The sequence below is a fragment of the Manacus candei genome, unplaced genomic scaffold, assembly GCF_025592945.1.
Source record: "Manacus candei isolate 608988 ecotype Guabito, Panama unplaced genomic scaffold, ASM2559294v1 h1tg000137l, whole genome shotgun sequence".
In the NCBI taxonomy this organism is placed as follows: domain Eukaryota; kingdom Metazoa; phylum Chordata; class Aves; order Passeriformes; family Pipridae; genus Manacus; species Manacus candei.
Genome location: NW_026138185.1, coordinates 598,269 through 618,894, shown reverse-complemented (window position 1 = coordinate 618,894; position 20,626 = coordinate 598,269). Strand labels below are relative to the sequence as shown.

General features: G+C 47.5%; 1 protein-coding gene across 2 annotated transcripts in view; it reads left to right on the top strand.

Annotated features, from left to right (window-relative positions):
• LOC127462712 (DNA-directed RNA polymerase II subunit RPB1-like) overlaps positions 1–20,620 on the top strand; it is a 72,191-nt gene extending 51,571 nt beyond the window's left edge. The window contains exon 3 of one of the 2 annotated variants that reach the window (XM_051771580.1): positions 20,589–20,620. The gene's annotated coding sequence lies outside the window, so the exon portion shown is untranslated. Of the gene's footprint in view, positions 1–18,066; positions 18,150–20,588 lie in introns of those variants that run through there. The other variant, XM_051771584.1, reaches the window with a different exon arrangement.
• The last annotated feature ends 6 nt before the right edge of the window (positions 20,621–20,626 follow it).

The window sequence follows — 20,626 nt, the reverse complement described above, 5'->3', positions numbered from 1 at the left end:
GGCATCATTCTGGCATTAGAACTATCAAAACTCACACATACCTTCTCTGCCCCCAAACAAAATATCACTATAAACTTCTCCAGCACTCTAGGATATTTTAACCCCCTTATACACCGCCTCAGCTCTACTAAACTCCTAAACAACGGCCAGAACATTGCATCCCATTTAATCGACCTATCCTGATATAAAAAAATAGGCCCAGAAGGACTAGTGACCCTTCAACTCAAAGTATCCAAAATCTCAACTACTCTACACTCCGGACTAATCAAAACCTATCTAGGATCCTTCGCTCTATCTATCTTAATTATAATCTTATTTACACAGAACTAAGAATTAATGGTCCCTAACTTACGAAAACATCACCCCCTTCTAAAAATAATCAACAATTCTTTAACTGACCTCCCAACACCACCAAACATTTCCGCCTGATGAAACTTTGGATCTCTTCTTGGCATCTGTCTAACAATCCAAATCACCACTGGCCTCCTACTAGCAATACATTATACAGCGGATATCACCCTGGCATTCACGTCCGTCGCCCATACATGCCGAAATGTTCAATTCGGCTGACTAATCCGAAACCTCCATGCAAACGGCGCCTCCTTCTTCTTCATATGCATTTACCTACACATTGGACGAGGATTCTACTATGGTTCCTACCTATATAAAGAAACCTGAAACACAGGAGTTATTCTCCTCTTAACTCTAATAGCAACTGCCTTCGTAGGATATGTCCTCCCATGAGGCCAAATATCATTCTGAGGCACTACAGTAATTACTAACCTATTCTCAGCAATTCCTTACATTGGCCAAACACTTGTAGAATGAGCTTGAGGAGGATTCTCAGTTGACAACCCTACACTTACCCGGTTCTTTGCCCTCCACTTCCTCCTCCCATTCTAATTGCAGGTCTCACCCTCATCCACTTAACTTTCTTACACAAAACAGGCTCAAACAACCCCCTAGGTATTTATTCAGACTGCAACAAAATCCCATTTCACCCCTATTTCTCAATAAAAGATATTCTAGGCCTTTTGTTCCTCCTCATTCCTCTAATAACACTTGCCATATTCTCACCCAACCTCTTAGGAGATCCAGAAAATTTTACACCTGCAAACCCATTAGTAACACCTCCCCACATTAAACCTGCGTGGTACTTCCTATTTGCATATGCCATCCTACCATCAATCCCCAACAAATTAGGAGGAGTCCTAGCCCTAGCCGCCTCCGTCTTAATTCTATTTCTAGCCCCATTCCTCCACATGTCAAAGCAACGAACTATAACCTTCCGACCTCTCTCCCAACTTCTATTCTGAATCCTAGTAACAAATCTTTTAATCCTTACATGAATCGGTAGCCAACCAGTCGAACATCCATTTATTATCATCGGACAACTCGCCTCAACTACCTACTTCACAATCATTCTCATCTTATTCCCCATTACTAGTCTCCTAGAAAATAAGATACTCAACCTCTAATCACTCTAATAGTTTATAAAAAACGTTGGTCTTGTAAACCAAAGACTGAAGGCCGCCCCTTTCTTAGAGTTTTCCAAAAAATATCCAAGCACCCCCCAACTTTCCAATCAACACGTACATCAAGGGGAGGGGCCGCCCCCTCCCCCCATACCCTACGGTATGTATTACTTTGCATAGCATCCTCCACCACATTAGACATAACATGCATGTAGGAAAATCTGACATACTATTATTGCAAAAACCATCCAAATTTCCATACTATCTCCCATACAATCCAAAACTTGTCATTCACAGATCTAGGTACATTCCCACACAAGGACATAACATGTCATGTTCTAGGAATAATCCCGCCAAACGAACTAAAACCTAAAACTGCTAATTTACGCATAAAATCCTTCTCAATACGAGGAACGTCACAGAACCTAAAATCCATGGTCCATGGACCACTCACCACTTAACCTTGCTCTATGTACCAACCAAGAAGTGCTGGGTTATTTATTAGTCATACTCCTCACGAGAAACCAGCAACCCGGCGTTAGTAATGTTTATCATGTCCAGCTTCAGGTGTATTCTTTCCCTTTCCACCAATAACCCACTCTCATAACTTGCTCTTTGTCGCCTCTGGTTCCTCGGTCAGGGCCATAACTTGCTTAATTTTCCTAAACTTGTGCTCCGTTACTAATGGTTGGGGATGCTCGGCCAACCTGGACCTCGTGATCGCGGCATTTTCTCTCTTCTAAACTTTTGGTTTATTTTTTTGGGGTAGATCTCAATAAGCTCTTCAGAGTGCTCCGCCAGGGGGCTCCCATATATGGTTGACATGTACCCCTTATGGTCGACGAGCGGTTTTCTCACTTTTGCGTGAAAATTAATGATATGGTTTCAAGTGTTATTCGGTCGCATACTGTTGCACTGATGCACTGTCATGTGCTGTTGGCTTGGTTTTTCCATTACGTCTCTCATCAAGTTGCAATTTAATTAATGCACACCAGACATATTTTTTGTCGTCAATTTCACAAAAAATTACAAAAATTTTGTCATTTTTTGCAATGATCTAGGGACTTTCCCTCTATTCATCATTAATTTTTGTTTTTAAATTTTTTAACAAAAATTTCAAATTTTACAAACTTTCCATTCCCCTAATTTTCCAATTAAGACATTTGCATCATCAATTTGTTAAATTTTTTTAACACACTTTAATCTACCCCATCATTTCCTTTCATCATTCATTTGTTCATTTGTTTGTTTACACTTTAATCTACCCCATCATTTCCTTTCATCATTCATTTGTTCATTTGTTTGTTTACACTTTAATCTACCCCATCATTTCCTTTCATCATTCATTTGTTCATTTGTTTGTTTACACTTTAATCTACCCCATCATTTCCTTTCATCATTCATTTGTTCATTTGTTTGTTTACACTTTAATCTACCCCATCATTTCCTTTCACCCTCTTACCTCCCCAATTAATCGCCCTCACTACTCTAACTAATATTCCACCCACACACACCTTTAACAGTTGCTCCCAAACTTTTTTCCAACCCTTCAGAAAAAAAGGAATCAAACCTTTATCACCAACTCCCAAACCTGGCATTTTCATTAAACTAGTCTCTGAACCACACCTCCTTAAACCGCCCAAATTGCCCCACGAGACAACCCTCCTACAAGTTCTAGCACAACAAACAACGTCAGCAACAGACCCCAGCCCGCAATTAAAAATTGTCCCACCCCCCAAGAATAAAACATAGCCGCTCCCTCAAAATCCAACCGAATAGATAAAACACCCCCACTATCCACCGTGTTTATCCCTAACCACTCTAACTCAGATAGCCCTATAATAAACACCCCACCCCCCAACACTAAAACTAACCCAGCACCATACCCAACAACCTGCCAGTCCCCTCAGGTCTCAGGAAATGGATCTGCTGCCAGTGAAACCGAATACACAAAAACCACTAACATCCCACCTAAATATACCAGAAATAACACTAGTGATACAAAAGACACCCCCAAACTCATTAACCATCCACACCCTACAATAGACGCCAACACTAACCCCACTACTGCATAGTATGGAGAAGGATTGGAAGCAACTGCTAGTCCTCCCAAAATAAAACTAACACTTAAAAATAGTATAAAGTACGTCATAACAATTCCTGCTTGGCCTCTATCCAAGACCTTTGGCCTGAAAAACCATCGTTGTAATTTCAACTACAAGAACATAAAACCTTAACAAACCCGCCCACAACACTACAATCCTGCCCCTTTCTACTCTTCTAACTTCTCAACAACACATTTTTGTTATCCACTAGAACTACTTCTCCAACCACTAAACAAATCCTAAATCAATAGCAACTATTACTACAACTAAAACAAGCCCCAATAATAATCACTATGCCTATAACAGCCTTAGTCCTTGTAGCTTACAATAAAGCATAACACTGAAGATGTTAAGACGGCTATTACACATACCCAAGGACAAAAAAGACTTAGTCCTAACCTTACAGTTAGTTCTTGCCAAATATATACATGCAAGTATCCGCATCCCAGTGAAAATACCCTCAGCACCTTAAAAAGACAGCAGGAGCAGGCATCAGGCACACCACTCCAATTGTAGCTCAAAACGCCTTGCCTAGCCACACCCCCACGGGTTTTCAGCAGTAATTAATATTAAGCAATAAGTGTAAACTTGACTTAGTTAAAGCAACTTACCAGGCTTGGTAAATCTTGTGCCAGCCACCACGGTCACACAAGAAACCCAAATTAACTTTATACAGCGTAAAGAGTGGTTTTTCATTATCACTTCAACTAAGACTGAAATGTAACCAAGCTGTTATAAGCACAAGATGCATCCAATACTCCCATAGAAATGATCTTAGCTTCATGATCAACAAAACTCCGCGAAAGCCAGGACACAAACTGGAATTAGATACCCCACTATGCCTGGCCCTAAATCCCAATGCTTTCACCACTTAAGCATCCGCCTGAGAACTACGAGCACAAACACTGAAAACTCTAAGGACTTGGCGGTGCTCCAAACCCACCTAGAGGAGCCTGTTCTATAACCGATAACCCACGATACACCCAACCATCCCTTACCAAATCAGCCTATATACCGCCGTCGTCAGCCCACCCCTAAACTGAGGGTTTAACAGTGGGCACAACAGCAACATCCCACTAATAAGACAGGTCAAGGTATAGCTCATGAGATGGTAGAAATGGGCTACATTTTCTAGCATAGAATACCTCACGACAAGGAGTGTGAAATCACTCCTAAAAGGCGGATTTAACAGTAAAGCAGGATAATAATGCCTCCTTTAAGCTGGCTCTGAAGCACATACATACCGCCCGTCACCCTCCTCACAAGCTAGGATTAATTTTATTTATAATAAACCCCTAAGCTAGAGATGAGGCAAGTCGTAACAAGGGAAGTGTACCGGAAGGTGCACTTAGTCTACCAAGACGTAGCTATAACTAAAGCATTCAGCTTACACCTGAAAGATATCTGTTCCATATCAGATCGCCTTGAAGCCTAACTCTAGCTCTTCTACCAGATTACATAGAAACTAAGTTAATACTACCCATTAAATCAAAACATTCTCTCACTCAACCTAGTATAGGCGATAGAAAAGTAAACTCAAGACGCAATAGAGATCATGTACCGTAAGGGAAGAATGAAATAGTAATGACAAACCAAGCAATAAATAGCAAAGACCAACCCTTGTACCTTTTGCATCATGATTTAGCGAGAACAACCCAAGCAAAACGCCAATTTAAGCTTGCTTCCCCGAAACCCAAGCGAGCTACTTATGAGCAGCTATCTACTGAGCAAACCCGTCTCTGTTGCAAAAGAGTGGGAAGACTCGTTAGTAGTGGTGAAAAGCCAATCGAGCTGGGTGATAGCTGGTTGCCTATGAAATGAATCTTAGTTCCCTCTTAATTCACCTCCCAGGACTACACTCAACCCACATGAAGCGAATTAAGGGCTATTTAAAGGAGGTACAGCTCCTTTAAAAAAGAATACACTCTCCCCTAGCGGATAAATTTAATTACAGCTTAATTGTGGGCCTTCAAGCAGCCACCATTAAAGAATGCGTCAAAGCTCCTCACCTAAAAAAATCTAAACTTCCTCATGACTCCCTCTTCCCCAATAGGCCAACTTATATTAAATAAGAGAATTTATGTTAAAATAAGTAACTAGGGATCCCCTCTATGGCGCAAGCTTACATTACAATATTATTAACAATCCACAGGATAGTTTTTAACCTTAACAAGACCTTATACCCAAAACTCTGTTAACCCACCTATGGAGAACCCCCAAAGACGATTAAAATCTGTAAAAGGAACTAGGTAAATCCAAGACCCGACTGTTTACCAAAAACATAGCCTTTAGCAAACCAAGTATTAAAGGTGAAGCCTGCCCAGTGACAATTCGTTCAACGGCCGCGGTATCCTAACCGTGCAAAGGTAGCACAATCAATTGTCCCATAAATCGGGACTTGTATGAATGGCTTAACGAGGTCTTAGCTGTCTCCTACAGATAATCAGTGAAATTGATCTTCCCGTGCAAAAGCAGGAATAACCCCATAAGACAAGAAGACCCTGTGGAACTTTAAAATCTGCTACCACTCCCATAAACAATACTCACCCACAGGGCCTACTCTCCCGGGATTTTGCTGGTGTGCATTTTTGGGTTGGGGCGACCTTGGAGACAAACTTAACCTCCAAATATCAGACAATCCATCTTAACCAAGAACTACCCATCAACGTGCTAATAGTAACCAGACCCAATATAATTGATTAATGAACCTAGCTACCCCAGGGATAACAGCGCAATCTCCTTCAAGAGCCCACATCGACAAGGAGGTTTACGACCTCGATGTTGGATCAGGACATCCTAGTGGTGCAACCGCTACCAAGGGTTCGTTTGTTCAACGATTAACAGTCCTACGTGATCTGAGTTCAGACCGGAGTAATCCAGGTCGGTTTCTATCTATGTTACAACTCCTTCTAGTACGAAAGGATCGAAGAAGTAAGGCCTATGCCACAAGCACGTCTTCGCACCCAGTAATGAACCCAACTAAATTACTAAGAGCTCCACCATAACCCCCTCCTAGAAAAGGACCGCTAGCGTGGCAGAGCTTGGCAAATGCAGAAGGCTTAAGCCCTTTACCCAGAGGTTCAAATCCTCTCCCTAGCTCCAACACAAACCACATGACAATTCACTTAACCCTCACTTACTTTATTATATCAATATCCTATGCTCTCTCCATCCTCATCGCCGTAGCATTTCTTACCCTAGTTAACTTAGTAAGACTCTAAGCTATATGCAAGCCCGAAAAGGGTCTAATATTGTAGGACCATTTGGCCTCTTACAACCTATAGCAGATGGAGTAAAGCTATTCATTAAAGAACCAATTCGTCCATCAACTTCATCCCCTTACTTATTTATATCTACTCCTATCTTAGCCCTTCTCCTAGCAATTACAATCTGAACACCACTTCCCCTACCCTTTCCCCTTACTGACCTAAACCTTGGCATACTCTTCCTTCTAGCTCTATCTAGCTTGGCAGTCTACTCAATTCTATGATCAGGGTGAGCCTCTAACTCAAAATATGCCTTAATCGGCGCCCTCCGAGCAGTCGCACAAACTATCTCTTACGAAGTTACCCTAGCCATTATTCTCCTATCCGTAATTATCCTTAGTGGTAACTACACCCTCAATACCCTAGCTACAACTCAAGAACCTCTCTACCTCATTTTCTCCTCCTGGCCCTTAGCAATAATATGATATATCTCCACTCTTGCCGAAACAAACCGCCCTCCATTTGACCTGACAGAAGGAGAATCTGAACTAGTCTCAGGGTTCAACGTAGAATATGCTGCAGGGCCATTCGCCTTGTTTTTTCCTGCCGAATATGCTAATATATACTAATAAATGCACTCACAACCATTCTATTCCTAAACCCCAGCTCACTTAATCTCCCTCAAGAACTCATTCCCCCTACTTTAGCTACAAAAACCCTCCTCCTTTCCGCAGGATTCTTATGAATCCGCGCCTCTTACCCTCGATTCCGATATGATCAACTCATACATTTGCTTTGAAAAAACTTCTTACCCCTAACATATGCCTATGGCATACCAGCCTTCCTATCTCCTATGCAGGCCTACCCCCCTACCTAAGACACTCAAGGAAATGTGCCTGAATCCAAAAGGGTTACTATGATAAAGTAAACATAGAGGTATACCAATCCTCTCATTTCCTAATTTTAGAAAAGTAGGAATCGAACCTACACTAAAGGAATCAAAATCCTCTATACTCCCTCTATATTATTTTCTAGTAAGGTCAGCTAATTAAGCTATCGGGCCCATACCCCGAAAATGATGGTTTAACTCTACCTTAAACCCCAAACCGTAAACCCTAAAACCTAAACCCTAACCCTTGCTAACCTTAACCCTAACCCTAACCCCAACATCTCATAGCAGAGGGAGGGAGGGGCCTGATTCCTCATCAGATATATCAACAGTCAAAAGCCTGTAAGCTCAGCTCTTGCCTTTGCAGGGCTTCACACCGTCAGCACTGGAGGGAGGGAGGGGCCCGACTGCTCATCAGAGGTATCATGCAAGTCAAAAGCCTGAAAAGTCTCCTAGAATGCATAAATCATTAACCATTTCAGTCTCTGACAATTGGTCCACACAGTAACTGCAAGCTATGCCCAAAGCCTGTTCCCTAACCTTAGAAGAGAGACTGCAACCCTCGAGATGTTGGAGGCTCGAGGCAAGGTCCGTGACACTAATCATGGCTATAACTCATAACTTCTTGGAGTATGGGGACTTCCCTCCTTCACCCCCGGCAGATCAAGGCCACCACTTCAACTGACAGACATGGAAGCATTGCTGGACCCCGTGGGCGGTGACTATATACATCTGTCCACTCTCAGCTTTTCTTTCTCTTACTCTCCCTTGCTCTTCTCCTGCCTTTCTCTCCCCTATGCATTTTCTTTCCCCCCCCCAAAGGTTATCTCTGTGTCACATTGTGGTATGACAGCACCCAAACTGCTAGCATGCCTGTTGATACAGAATTGTTAAAATAAACCTTGCCAGTATATGTTTTCAGACACCGATTATTTAGTGTCGTTTCACTTTAATCCACCCCAAGGGAATTATGAATAAAAACCTGAGTTACCCCCTCTCCCCTTTTCCTGGGGCGGGTTGTAACACCAATCAGCACTGACTCCGCCCAGGAGGCGGAGCCAGTGACGCAGAACAATCAACACGGACTCCACCTCTTGACTCCAACCAGTGGGCGGGGCCAGTGCTCTATAGAAGCAGAGTACATACCGGATGGCAGTGGGTATTCTGCCAGACACGCAACAGAACAGCAACAGCAAAAGCAGAGACCCAAGAGAAAAAGCAAAAGATTCTGACAGCGGTGGGCACTGAATCGGGCTTATAGCCCGAGAGGGGTTTACTGGGTACCACTGCGTTCCTGGAATGGGGTAAACCCGCGATAGTTAGATCGTGCATTGAGACAGATTCTGACTAACCCTAACCCTAACCCCAACCCTAACCCCTAACCCTTACCCTAACCCTAACCCTAACCCTAACCCTAACCCTAAACCCTAACCCCAACCCTAACCCTTACCCTAACCCTAACCCTAACCCTAGTAGCTTGCAGTCTCTTTTTTAAAGTTAGGGTTAGGGAACTGGTTTTGTGCATAGCTTGCAGTCTCTTTTTTAAGGTTAGGGTTAGGGAACCGGGTTTGCACATAGCTTGCATTCGCTTTTTTAGGATTAGGGTCAGGGAATCGGGTTTGCGCATAGCTTGCAGTCTCTTTTTTAAGGTTAGGTTCAGAGAAAAGGGTTTGCGTATAGCTTGCAGTCTCTTTTTTAAGGTTAGGGTTAGGTAACAGGGTTTGCGCATAGTTTGCAGTCTCTTTTTTAAGGTTAGGGTTAGGGAAGAGGGTTTGCGCATAACTTGCAGTCTCTTTTTTAGGGTTAGGGTTAGGGAAAAGGGTTTGCGCATAGCTTGCATTCTCACTTTTAAGGTTAGGGTTAGGGAAAAAGGTTTGCGCATAGCTTGCAGTCTCTTGGTTAGGGTTAGGGTTAGGGAACAGGGTTTGCGCATAGCTTGCAGTCTCTCTTTTAATGTTGGGGTTAGGGGACAGTGCTCTATAGAAGTAGAGTACATACTGGACGGCGGTGGGTATTCTGCCAGACACGCAACTGAACAGCAACAGCAAAAGCAGAGACCCAAGAGAAAAAGCAAAAGATTCTGACAGCGGTGGGCAATGAATCGGGCTTATAGCCTGAGAGGGGCTTATTGGGCACCGCTGCGTGTCCGGAATGGGCTAAAACCGCGATTGTTAGATCGCGCACTGAGACAAATTCTTCCTAACCCTAACCCTTACCCATACCCCTAACCCTAACCTAACCCTAACCCTAACCCTAACCCTAACCCTTACAGTAACCCTGTCTTTTGCTAACCCTAAACCTAACCCTAACCCTAACCCTAACTTTTGCTAACTCTAACTCTAACCCTAAATTTCCTAACCCTAACCCTAACCCTTTCTAACCCTAACCCTAACTCAAAACCTAACCCTAACCCTAACCCTAACCCTAACCTTAAACCCTAACCCTAACCCTAACACTAAACCCTAAACCAAAAGGAAACTTCCTTTGCTATGCCTACTGGGCGGAGTCAGTGCTGATTGGTGTTACAACCTGCCCCAGGAAAAGGGGAGAGGGGGTAACTCAGGTTTTTATTAATAATTCCCTTGGGGTGGATTAAAGTGAAACGACACTAAATAATCGGTGTCTGAAAACATATACTGGCAAGGTTTATTTTAACAATTCTGTATCAACAGGCATGCTAGCAGTTTGGGAGTTGGGCTATCAGTTGGGAGGCATGGCTGAAAATAGGAAACAACAGCCCTAATTCCCAGGAAAGAAAGCCTGGAAGCTTTGGCTTTGTGGTGCAGTTGGTGGGCCACACTGGGCACTCCATGGGCAGGCAGTAAGAGTTTTCTGGATCTGGGAGTCAATCTGGGGGCCTCGGAGTGTTTGAGGGGAAGTTGGGAGTGTCCTGTGGGACCAGGATGGGATTTGAGGGCTCCTGGAGGGGCTGGGACGGGTGTATACTGCGGGCATCGTCTAGTATTGATGGGGGTAATCAGTGAGCTGACTGTTTCATAATCATCCAAATTTTAACATACAATATGATTATTAGAATAAAAAGCAAAAAGGTAATATCAACAAAACAGTAACAGGGTGAAGCTCTTGGTTGAAGACTGGTTTCTTCTTTTTCTCCAGTGATTTTAATTCTTTTTTGTCTGGGTTTTAATCCCATCTTTGGCATTTTGCTGCCAACATTTTGTCCCCATATCCATTGGAAATTGTATTAACTGTTGATGAGAACAAAGTGGAATCCCAAGGTATGTGATATATTGATAGGATTTCACTGGTAGGCTTTTAATTTGTCCAGGTTTATCGCCATAATGCTTCTGCTCTTTAACCACTTGAATCAGAATGAATTGAGTTGTTTTCTGGGTCGGGTTCTCTTTTTGAGTCCAAGGTTTTTTAGTGGATTCAGTATCAGGCACAAAGGAAATTGAGGGAGGTAAAGAATAATCTTCCCTTTGTTCATTATCACAGGGATCACTCAGTCTATTTTCATTAATGTGAGGAAAGCTGGGAGACTCTAGAAACATCAGTTGAACTTCAAATTCTCCTTGTTTCTTTCTCTGCTGAGACTTAGAATCAGGGTTCTCTGTGGTTTCCCAAGTCTCAATGCCAGGGTAAGACACTGGTTTATGAAGTTGCCTGACCAAACCAGGAGCCTGTTTTTTTAGCAACAGTTTTCTCTCTGCACTCTGGCGCAACAAGACTTTGAAGGTGGTCAACCTCAGTTTGAAGCAGCTCATTTTTAGCAACAAGTTTATCCGATTTTTCTCCTGTTTCCCTCTCAAAGGCTAACGATGACTTCAGCACCACATTTTCTGATTTCAAAACAGTAGATTCAACATCAGAAATCCATTCATGACTTCCCTGTCAGCACTCCATCCAAATGTCTGTGCTCTCACTTTGACCTGAGAGAAACCTCAGGCAGGTGGAAAGGGGCAGATAAAGAAAAAACAGATGGGTCAAGCAGAAGTGATGCTGCTTCTGTCAAAAGCAGAGCAGAGGCCAAAAGCACTTTAGGAAGTTGCTTCCAGAAGCACTTGTGCATTCCAAGTTACAGCTCAGGAGTCTCAGTGACTTGTCCAACATGAGAGTTTCTTTTCCATTTCTCAACCCCCAGATTCCTCAGGAGCAGGAAACTGAAAACACTGACTGAGAAAAGCTCCATTCCTTCCTAATAATTGTGCTTTGTCCTTCCCATTTGACAGTGCTCTTGGAAATGTGCTGGTGTGATCTGGATCTGTGAGCAGCCCTGACCTCCCAGAGCACTCATCCAATGGCAGGAAGACCCCACCTGGCTCCTGCTGGGGTTCTTGCCACCACGACCCAGTATGGGTCAATGGAATGGGGAGCAGGGTGGTGGGACCAGTAAGGACCAGTTAAGGGGGTTGGGGGTACTTCAGCATCTCCAGCAAGGTCAGACCAGTACAGAGCAGGATAGACCAGTATAGATCGGTATAGACCAGTATAAACCAGTATGGACCAGTATAGACCAATATGGGTCACTGGAATGGGGAATGGGGCAGTGGGACCGATAAGGACCAGTTAAGGGGCTTGGGGGCACTTCAGCATCTCCATCAAGGTCAGACCATTATAGACAAGTATAGACCAGTGTAGACCAGTATAGACCAGTATAGACCAGTATAGACCAGTATAGACCAGTAAAAAACCAGTACGGACCAGTATGGACCAGTATGGACCAGTACGGACCAGTATGGACCAGTACAGGTCACTAGAACAGCGAGCAGGGTGGTGGGACCAGTAAGGACCAGTTAAGGGGGTTGGGGGCACTTCAGCATCTCCATCAAGGTCAGACCAGTACAGACCGGTACAAACCAGTATGGACCAGTATAGACCAGTATAAACCAGGGTAGAGCAGTATAAACCGATATAAACCAGTACGGGTCACTGAAACAGGGAATGGGGTGGTGGGATCAGTAAGGACCAGTTAAGGGGGTTGGGGGCGCTTCATCATCTCCGTCAAGGTCAGACCAGTACAGACCAGTATAAACCAGTATAGACCAGTATGGACTGGTATAGACCGGTATAGACCAGTATAAACCAGTACAGACCGGTACGGGTCATTGGAATGGGGAATGGGGCAGTGGGACCAGTAAGGACCAGTTAAGGGGGTTGGGGGCACTTCAGCATCTCCATCAAGGTCAGACCAGTACAGACCAGTATAAACCAGGGTAGAGCAGTATAAACCAGTATAAACCAGTACGGGTCCCTGGAACGGGGAATGGGGTGGTGGGACCAGTAAGAACCAGTTAAGGGGGTTGGGGGCACTTCAGCATCTCCATCAAGGTCAGGTCAGTATAAAGCAGTATAGACCCGTATAGACCAGTATGGGCCAGTATAAACCGGTATAAACCAGTATGGACCAGTACAGGTGACTGGAACGGGGAATGGGGCGGTGGGACCAGTAAGGACCAGTTAAGGGGGTTGGGGGCACTTCAGCATCTCCGTCAACGTCAGACCAGTACAGACCAGTATAGACCAGTATAGATTAGTATAAACCAGTATGGACCAGTATAGACCAATATAAACCAGTACGGGTCACTGGAACACGGAATGGGGTGGTGGGACCAGGAAGGACCAGTTAAGGGGGTTGGGGCACTTCAGCATCTCCATCAAGGTCAGACCAGTACAGACCAGTATAAACCAGGATAGACCAGTATAAGCCAGTATGGACCAGTACGGGTCACTGGAACGCGGAATGGGGTGGTGGGACCAGTAAGGACCAGTTAAGGCAGAACTCAGCTGGGACTTAGTGGTTTGGGGGTGGGCGTGTCCCTTCTTTAGGTGGGTGTGGTCTCTCCCTGGTGGGCGTGTCCCATCCCAAGGTGGCCATAGCCTCTGTAAGTGGGCGTGTCTTTTGCATCCTCTCCCCCTCCCTGAACTGGGAGCTCAACTGGGACTTACTGGGTTTTGGGTGGGCGTGTCCCCTCCCAATGATGGACCCACTTTCAGCCCCTCCCCCCACCTTTAAGGGCCCCCCCAAAGCCCCTCCCCCCCTTCCTGCACCTCCCCAACCCTCAGGGTCCCTCCTGTCCCTCCCCCACCCTCAGGGTCCCTTCCTTCCCCTCCCCCCAGTGAACCTGCTACCCCTCCCCCACTCTCAGGAGCCCTCCCTGCCCCTCCCCCACCTTCAGGGGCCCTCAGGACCCCTCCCCCAACCTCAGAGACTCTCCTGCCCCTCCCCCGCCCTCGGGGAACTTCCTACCCTTCCCCCACCCTCAGGGACCCTCAGGGCCCCTCCTTCACTTTCGGGGTCCCTCCCTGCCCCTCCCCAACCCTCAGGACCCTCCTGCCCCTCCCCCCACCTCGGGGTCCCTCCTGCCCCTCCCCCACCCTCAGGGACCCGCCTACCCCTCCCCCACCCTCAGGGACGGTCCTGCCCTTCCCCCACCCTCAGGGAACCTCCTGCCCTTCCCCCACGCTCAAGGACCATCCTGCTCCATCCCCACCCTCAGTGTTCCCTCCTTCCCCTCCCCCCCCACTGGGGCCGTTACTGGTCCCTTACTGGTCTGTACTGGGAAGGGAGAGGGGAGGGGCCGCCCCCTCGAGGCCCCTCCCCCCCAGTGACATCACCGGGTCCCAAAAATAGCCCCGGGGGCCCAAACTGGAGGGGGGACCTGGAGCCGCTCCCAGTGTGACCCGTTCAGGTACTGGGAGGGACTGGGAGGGAACTGGGAGGGACTGGGAGGGACTGGGAGGGGGCAGGGCTTCCCCCCCTCCCCCCCCTCCGTGTCCTTGGGGTGACCTTGGGGAGGGAGGGGGATGGACCACTCCCAGTGGCTCCCAGTAGCTCCCAGTAACCCCAGTAATGCCTCCGGTATCTCCAGCGACCCCCCCAGTAACCCCAGTGACCCCCCCAGTAGCTCCTAGTAGCTCCCAGTAACCCCAGTGTCTATCCCAGTAGCTCCCAGTAACTCCCAGTAATCCTAGTGTCCATCCCAGTAACTCCCAGTAACCCCAGTGTCCACCCCAGTAGCTCCCAGTAACTCCCAGTAAGCCCCCCAGTAGCTCCCAGTAACTCCCAGTAACCCCAGTGACCCCCCCAGTAGCTCCCAGTAACCCCAGTGTCCATCCCAGTAACCCCAGTGACCCCCCCAGTAGCTCCCAGTAACTCCAGTGTCCATCCCAGTAACCCCAGTGACCCCCCCAGTAGCTTCCAGTAGCTCCCAGTAACTCCCAGTGTCCCCCCCAGTGCCTCCCAGTATGTCCCAGTTTAACCCAGTTCCCCCCCCCCCCGTGGGCCCTGGGCCGGGTGGGGGAGGGGCGGGCTCACATTTCCATGGCAACATCCCTTTCCCTCTGGCCCAGTTTCTCCCAGTTCCTCCCAGTTTAACCCAGTTTTTCCACATTTTCCCCATTTTTCCACATTTCCCCCCATTTTCCCCATTTTTCCCAGATTTTCCCCCCATTTTCCCAGATTTTTTCCCATTTTTCCCCCATTTTCCCAGATTTTTCCCCATTTTGTCCAGATTTTCCCAGATTTTCCCCCCATTTCCCCAGATTTTTCCCCATTTTTTCCACATTTTTCCCACATTTTCCCAGATTTTCACACATTTTTCTCCAGATTTTCCCAGATTTTTTTCCCCATTTTTTCCACATTTTCCCCGATTTTTTCTCACATTTTTCCCAGATTTGCCCAGATTTCTTCCCCCATTTTCCTGGATTTTTCCCAGAATTTCCCATATTTTCCCCATTTTTCCAAATTTTTTTTTATCTTTCCCCATTTTTCCCCATTTCCTGGATTTTCTCCCATTTTTTCCACATCTCCCCAGATTTTTCCTCATTTTTCCCAGATTTTCCCAGATTTTTCCCCATTTTTCCCAGATTTTCCCAAGATTTTTTCCCATTTTTTTAAATCTTTCCCCATTTTTCCCCATTTTCTGGGATTTTTTCCCATTTTTCTCCATTTCCCCCCATTTTCCCCAGAATTTCCAGCATTTCCCCCCCCAGTTTGTCCCCATTTTCCCAGATTTCTCCCAGATTTTCCCAGATTTTTCCCTATTTTTTCCCCATTTTCCCGGATTTTTCCCAGATTTTTCCTCCACTATTCCCAGAATTTCCACATTTTCCCAGATTTTTCCCACATTTTCCCCCATTTTTCTTGATTTTTCCCGATTTTCCCCATTTTTCCGGATTTTTTTCCCATTTTTTCCCATTTTCACACATTTTTCCTCATTTTCCCCCATTTTCACGGATTTCTCCTCATTTCCCCCATTTTCCCACAGTTTTTCCCAATTTTTTCACATTTGCCCAGATTTTTCCCCATTTTCCCCAGATTTTTCCCCATTTCGCCCCCATTTTCTCGGATTTTTCCCCATTTTCCCACATTTTCCCAAATTTTTTCCCACATTTTCTCCCTATTTCCCCAGATTTTTCCTCATTTTGCCCATTTTTTCCCAGATTTTTTTCCCAATTATTTTCCCCATTTTCCCAGATTTCCCCCCTTTTTTTCCCACATTTCCCCGGATTTTTTCCCAATTTCCCCCCAGTTTCCATGATTTTTCCCACATTTTTTCCACATTTTCCCAGATTTTTCCTCATTTTCCCCCATTTTTCCCAGATTTTTCCCCATTTTTCTCACATTTTTTCCCCCATATTTCCAGATTTTCCCAGAATATTCCCCATTTTCCCCATTTTTTCCCTATTTTCCCAGATTTTTCCCATTTTTTCCCCTTCCCCCCCATTTTTTCCACATTTTTCCCAGATTTTCTCCCATTTTCCCCAGAATTTCCCAGGTTTTTTCCCAATTTTTCCCCATTTTCCCAGTTTTTTCCCAATTTTTTCCCCATTTTCCCGGATTTTTTCTCCATTTCCCCCCATTTTTCCCAGATTTTCACACATTTTTCCCCATTTTCCCCCTTTTTTTCCTCATTTTTCCATATTTTCCCATATTTTTCCCCATTTTCCCCAGAATTTCCCACATTTTCCCCCATTTTTCCCCATTTCCCTGGATTTTTCTCACATTTTCCCCAGAATTTTCCGCAATTTCCCCATTTTCCCACATTTTCCCAGATTTTTCACCATTTTCCTGATTTTCCCCCCATTTTTCCCACATTTTCACAGATTTTTCTCCAGATTTCCCCCACATTTTTCCCCCATTTCCCCACATTTTCTTGGATTTTTGGGTCCCCAGTTTTCCAAATTTCCCAAATTTCCCCAGTGGGAAAAAATGGGGGGAAAAAACCAGGAATTTGGGGGAAAATGGGGAAAAATTGGGGAAAAAAGTGGGAAATTTGGGGAAAATTGATAAAAATGGGGAAAAATGGGGGGAAATTTAGGAAAACTGGGGGAAAATCCGGGAAAATGTGGGAAAACGGGGGAAATTTTGGGGAAAAAGTCAGAAATTTGGGGAAATGGGGGATTTTGAGGGGAAATGGAGGGAAAACTGGGAAAAAAGTAAGAAATTTGGGGAAAACTGGTGAAAAATCAGGAAAAATGGGGGATAATTGGGAAAAATTAGGGGAAATTAAGGAAAAAAATGGGGAAAAATGGCGGAATTTGGGGAAAATGGGGAAATTTGGGAAAAATGGGGTGAATTGAGAAAAAAATGGGGGAATTTGGGTAAAATTGGATGAAAAATTGGGGAAAGTTGGGAAAAATGGGGAGAAATTTGGGGAAAATGGGAAAAAATGGGGGAAATTTGGGAACAATGGAAGAAATTTGGAAAACAAATGGGGAAAAATTGAGAAAAATGGGGAAATTTGGGAAAAATGGGGGAAATGGGGGGAAAATTGGGGAAAGAGTGGGAAATTTGGGAGAAATGGATGAAAAACTGGGAAAAATGAGGGGAAATTTGGGAAAAACTTGGGTGTCCCCACCAGGTTCGGCCCCGCCATGGTCCCGATAGCCCCGGGATCAGGTGAGACCCCTACCCCATGCCCTGACCCCTCCCCCTCCCCGAGGTCACTGCCCTGACCCCCCGAGTCCAGGCTGTGAACCCTCCCCCACCCCATGGCCCCTCCCACACTTTATGGCCCCTTCCCCATTCTGTGGCCCCTACCCCACTCTGTGACCCCTCTCCCACTTCATGGCCCCTCCCCCACTCTCTGACTCCTCCTCAACTCTATGGCCCCTCATCCACTTTATGGCCCCTCCCCCACTCTGTGGCTCCTCCCCCACTCTGTGACCCCTCCCCCATTCTGTGACCCCTCTCCCACTCGGTGGCCCCTCCCCCACTTTACGGCCTCTCCCCCACTCGGTGACCCCTCCCCCACAGACAGCTTCTCCCTGCAGAGAGAACAGCCAACACACTATTTCACTTCTCACTTTAACAAAGCTCTTTTCTCCTTCAAGCCCCTCAAAGGCGCCAAGGCCACATAGGAGGCCACACACAAACAGTACTCCTCTTCCCACTTGACTACACCTTCTCCCTCACTGTTCTACAGGGAACACCAGGAATCTGCTCGCAGAGGCCTCTCCTTTCCCATCAGTAGCTCAGCACAAGGAGCTAAAGGAGCTCAAGCCTTAGGCCACAAGAGCTGACAGTGAGGAAACTTTGGGAGCAAACTAATGCTGCTAACACGGACCCAGCTGAATCCAGCACACAATCACAGAATCCAAGAGTCCTTCAGCTTGGAAAAGACCTCCAAGCTCACTGAGTCTTGTGCAGCCCCTCCCCGACCGCCTGCAGGGACTGGATGATGCTTTGCACAAGCACCAAAAGGAATGTTGTGAAAGCCATGGCCTGCAGGAGGACATAGAGAAGGGCTTGGTTGGGGCTGGGAAGGAGGGAGCTGGCGCTGGGGGAGCGGGGATGGAGCCTCGGGGATGTGGCGCAGCAAGGACAGGGGCCCAGGCAGCTGGCAGGCGGCAAGGCCTCACCCCCTGCCCCAGCAGCAGCACCGGGCCCTGCCCAAGGCGCTCCTGCCAGGGACTGGGCCATGCAGGCAGGGGCAGAACCCACTCCCTGGGGCGGCCTTGCTACCCTGACCCTCGTCCGGCCCAACCTCTCCCTGTGTGCGTGCTCCCTACAGCACAGGCTGCACTGGGCAGCATCCCCTGATGGGCCCTGCAGAGCTGCCCCACGGGGACACTTCCCTTTTATGTCACAGGTGCCACAGCCTGTCCCAGCCAGCCCTGCCCATTGTCCCCACCCCGGCTCAGTGACTCACAGTGGCCCCTGGCAACCAAAGAACCAAAGCCCCACACCCCCAGAGTGCAGCCCTACCCATGTGCAAGGGGCCCCCAAAGGGTTCCCTGCACAAAGCAGCCCCTCCAAATCCTTGTCAGATAGAAAACTGGGGGACGTGACCCTTGGATGCTTTTAGTACAGAGATACAAGCTTTTCTTGAATAATGGAGGGGGTCACTTTTTTATTATTAATATTTACAGTTATCCATTTGGGGACAGGATGTCCTACAGGCTAATGTGGTGTCACATTTGGAGTGAAAAGTACTTTTCAAAGAAACCCAGGGTGCATGGGTGATGCAGAGGAAGCTGCCAAGTCACCCAATGTGAAGCTCAACACTGCTTTGCAACAGCACTGCCCTTTCACACACATCTTTGGCAAAGACAAAGATGTCAGGGTTTAGTTTCTAAATCAGTAACACTTGACAAGACCTCTTTATGAACTGACAGCAAGAGAACTTAGGAGCAGCTTAGGGTTGGCAAGTGTAGGAGCCAAGAAGAGAAGGGCTGATGGGTATGTCATGAACACTGACAGCTGGATGGTCGTGGAGCCGACCAAGGACTGCCAGATACAAAAGACATCACCTGCTGGACTTGGCCCAAACACCAGCCCCCTCCTCTCCCTTCTCAACCACTCAACCACAGCCTGCACACACCCACAGCTGCCAGGGCCAACTGGCTGTTTCTCTTCTCTTTTCTGCCTGGGGGCTAAGGAAGAAGGACAGGGGGGGCATTTGCCTTCGGGCCAGAGGGAAGGGGAAGGAGATCCCCCCAAATCCATCCCTGGCAGGATGGGGGCTGGAGGAGACATTGGGGGACCCCCCAGAATATTTTCGAGGGGAAGAAAGGATGGGGACACCCACAGGGGGTGGGGGGGGAGGGACCCAGGAATCTCGTGGTGGGACACTGGGGAGTTCCTAGTAGTTTCTTGGAGGGGTGGACCCCCAGCAGTCCGGGGTGGAAAAATGGACGGAGGAATCCGCCGTAAAGGGTTGGTGACACCCAAAAGACTCTAGGAGGGGGTCGGGAGGGGCCCCGGAGTCCTGAAGAGTGTTTGGGGGTCCCCAGGAGGGAGTCTGGGGCTCTGAGGTGGTCCCAGGAGATTTTCAAGGGTTGGGGGAGGAGGGGGAAAGGCGGAGGATTCCCAGGATTCTTGGGGGGATCTGGGCAGTTCCCGAGAGTCTTGGGGGAGATTCGGAGGGGTCACCAGGAGCCCCCGGACCCCCTGAACTCACCCCACACCACCCTGGCCTCGTTGGGGCCGCACGTGAAAAACAACGCGGCGGGGGGAGACCCTGGGGCCGGGATCGATCGGGACCAATCGGGTTCAATCCCGATCCTCCCCTCCCCCGCCATCACCGCCCCGCTCCCGGCATCCCCCGCGGAAGTTTCGACGTTCTATTGGGTGACTCACCGGCACAAGGACAGGGGCCCAGCAGAATTTGGCAATGACGTCATTCCAGCAGAGCCGTTCTATTGGCTGCGACCCACGAGGGAGCCCCAAAACCTGTTCATGGCTTGGGGGGGAAGGACAGCCGGCACGGCCGGGAACGGGGGTGCAGAGGGTGTTCAAGTGCCCAGGAAAGGGGCAAAAAACTTTCCCCTCTCCCTCCCAGTGCCCCCTCAGCCCATCCCAGTGTCTCCCCTCTCCCCCAGTGCCCCCTCAGCCCATCCCGGTCTCTCCCCTGCTCTCCCAGTGCCCCCGTCCATCGAGGTCCCAGCCCGGCCCTACCCCCTGCTCTGCTCCGGCCTGGATTTCTCCCCTGCAGGGGCAGCTGAGGCGGCTCCAGGGCGGGCGGGAGCTTTCGGGGCACGGGG